This window comes from Pyxicephalus adspersus, chromosome 9 (genome assembly GCF_032062135.1).
Source record: "Pyxicephalus adspersus chromosome 9, UCB_Pads_2.0, whole genome shotgun sequence".
NCBI lineage: Eukaryota > Metazoa > Chordata > Amphibia > Anura > Pyxicephalidae > Pyxicephalus > Pyxicephalus adspersus.
The window spans coordinates 51975181-51978658 of record NC_092866.1 but is presented as its reverse complement, the minus strand read 5'-3'; positions in this window follow the sequence as shown (position 1 = coordinate 51978658).

Here is a 3478-nt window from a genome sequence, read left to right as displayed (position 1 = left end):
AAGAGCAAAAATATTTAGTGCGAGAAATTACGGGCTTAGCGGTTAGGGGGTTAAGCAGAACTATACTGTAAACATAAAAAATGCAAACAGGCAAGTTGTTTATTGCAACAGTAAGAGGTGGTGTACTTGAATTACCTCTTACAATGAATGAATCAATGTACAATGAATTAAAGAAAGACGTGCTTTTTGGAATTTAATTTACTTTTACTAAATGCAAGCTTCAATATCAGGCAAACAGCTAAATACATAATTGAAATGCAAATATAATACTTGTTACACTTGTTGAACATGCAGAACACATCCCCCAGTCTGACTGGACAGTAAATGAGCAGCAAATCCTGCTTCTTACTCTGCCTTCGCCTCATTCTTTTTTTTTGTTTTTTATTTATTTTTGAAAGGAAAGCATAGGTAATGAATGATTACAGCAGTTTATTTTCAAATACAGAGCTTGAGAGTACAAAATTGTAACAGAAGGTCATATCAAAACTAATACAATAAGTAGAATAAGGATCAGTAACTATAAAATTTACACTAAGTTGCATCCACATTTGACTACCTCAGGGAGCTAATTTTTGTACATAGAATCATCAGGAAACTGGTGCAAAAGGACATGGCAAGGTAAGTTAGAGTCACCGGTGGATCATTATCTAACAGGTGGTAAGTAAACCATGCCATGCCTCAAAAAACCTATTAACCCCCTGAGTGCTACAGGTGGGAGGCACATATTTCAGTGAGGTATGTCTAAGAATTATAGGCCTACAATGTAAAATACATTTTCATGCAAAACAATGTACTGCTTTTTGTGTAAAAAAAAAACTGACAGATTTAGAACTCCAGAGGGGTTAAACTTTGTTTCTTTATCCAATGAAGGAAACGGAATCCTGGGCAGTCAGTCTTTGGTGGAAGCTCCAGTGCATGCACTTACTATCCTGGCCTTCAGAACAGAAGAATCCAGGAATAGGTCTAGTGTCCCCTTTAGGTCACCTGCCAGTATAAAATTTGGGTAATGATTTTCAAATTATTTTAGGTTAATTTGCATAAAACAGAAGTGTTACCATTGGGCGTGTAGACCGAGCATAGCAAATATGCCAAGTCTGCCAATTCCATGACCACCAGGGCACATCTGCTTTCTCTTAGTGCTACTGATAAAATCTTACAAGGTTTTTTTTTTATTTATAGCTACTCCCTTTTTCTTAGTGTATGTTGTCGCAAAAGTTTTCCCTATCCAGGAATCTTGCAGGGCAGCCAGGTCACCTGTTCTCCACTGTGTTCCCTGTTAAAATATATTGTCACGTGACTTACTCTTCAAATTTAATAGTACTTTGATCTCTCTGAACCCCAGAGAGATCCTTATAACATATCTAGAAATAGTCAATCCGGGTTATAAGTATTATGCAATCCCTGACTGTGGGATGGATAAAGCGTTTTAGGAGATGGATGAGTTTATTAATAGGATTTGCTTAGACATTGAAGTGAACCTGACCAGAAAGTGCCGTAGTAAAATTTCTGAAATTCTTTTATTCTGAGATGTTTGTCTCCACAATAATCCACATATCCCTCTGGAACATTTCAGGTCTTCAAAGAACCTCCTACTAAAATTACTAAATCCACTGTTTACAGTATATTAGCATGATGGCCAGTGGGAGAAGTGTCTTCCTTACAGATAGCCAAACAGATTATTAGTATCAGTTAAACTTACCTGAAGGTCACAAATTGCTCATTGCTCAATAAACCCCCAGCAACTTCTGGAGGAACCCTGGTTGAAAAACACCAGAGCCTAGTCTGTACATAGAACCTCAGTTATTCTCCAGTTCAAGACAAAATTGAACCTGTGCTTTGCTTTGATGATATTCATTGCAGAATAAAGAAGTCACCTAAAGCAGTACATTATCTATGCTTCATTCTCCCTTACTTCTTTTTAGCCCTTAAGATAATTGGTTCTTGGTGACTGGAACAGAATTCTTGAATGACATTTTGCCCAAACTATAAAAAAACAATATCAGACTCAGTGGAGTCATTACCAAATATCGGATTCCCTCATCACATCTGTTCCAATGAACCAGACAGACACAGCCAACGATAGGAAAAGATTTGTAAAATGTTAAAGGTGCCGGCCTCTGCTCATTTCATGTAAAGGACCACAAAAGTACTATTACAGAAGTGAGTGGGCAATTGACACCATAAAGCACATTAGCAAAGATGTGCTGCAGTGACCGAATGGCTCTTCTGGAGAATGACGTATTAGAGTTGCAGTAATCAATGCCATGCAGTCTGTTTATGGGGCTGACTAATATTACTGGAGTTGAAGTGACGTGTGTCACATGGCATTTGTCAACTCTGAGTTTTTCTGGCAACGGGTTAAAATCCACAGCGTTTAAACACCGAGCAGTTAGCAATGGGCATTCAGAAGCTGAAGGCAGTATCCTCTAGGCAGTTGTGGAGGTGTTTGCTTGCAGCTGAACCTCTTAGTTTTCAGCGGTTACATTTATTTTTGAAGTTTGGTTTTGTAAAATATATGTCCTGTTTGTTTTCATTGTTTGAATTTGTTTTGAGAAATGTAAAACCAGTAAATTACTGATGATTACTTCTCATAATACATTACAATATAAACATTATTATATTTATACATTTTAATATTGTAATGTATTTGAGAAATAATCATTAATATAATAGATTTTTTGCCCTCATTTATTTTTCTCATTGTTACTATTCAGGGTTGGCAAACAGGCCCACTTCAGTGCCACTTTGTACAGACCGCTACCAGCAAGAAACCTTTTGTTGTAATACTGGTAAATAACTGGTCTTACAGAGGTCCAGCACACCTCAAGTCAGACCTATAAGTGTTTAGAGAAGGATATTCACCTCTGCTTCCACACAGCAAGGGTGCTCTTTTGCTGCATTCTAGCAAGGAACAGACCTCCCTGTATACTCTGACCGAAGCTGCTGTATATAGACATGGAACAGTAAGTAACTTTGCACACCTGTTTGGATGTACCTGCAATGTATTTTACCTATAGGTTTAATTGGCCTTGGAAGAAGAATGTTATCTGCAGGATTAAAAGCTGAAAAAAACCTGAAAAGGGAAATTATTGCAGCCACCACATCTGTGAACCGGATGTGGTGGCTGCAATAATGTAAAAACTAAGGATGTAAAAACTAATGTTTTAAAAATGAGTTTAGATCAGACAGCCAACTTCAAGCAGGGTTCATTGAGATATTGCCCGAAGTTTCTTGAGCAGTGGCCAACTGACCTCATAACATGGCACCTGCACAGTTTTGGAGCCAACACCACACCTGAAACCAAGAAACTTTTTAGTTCTCTGTAAAAAGGTGGCATTCTTCCCTCTGGGTACTAATGCAAATTACATTTTCACATTGATTTTCACAGGGGTTCCAGACACTGAAAAAGTGTTTTAAGGGTTCTACAAGGGCAAAACTTTTGAGAACACCTGGTAGTTTAAATACAATTTACGAAAAT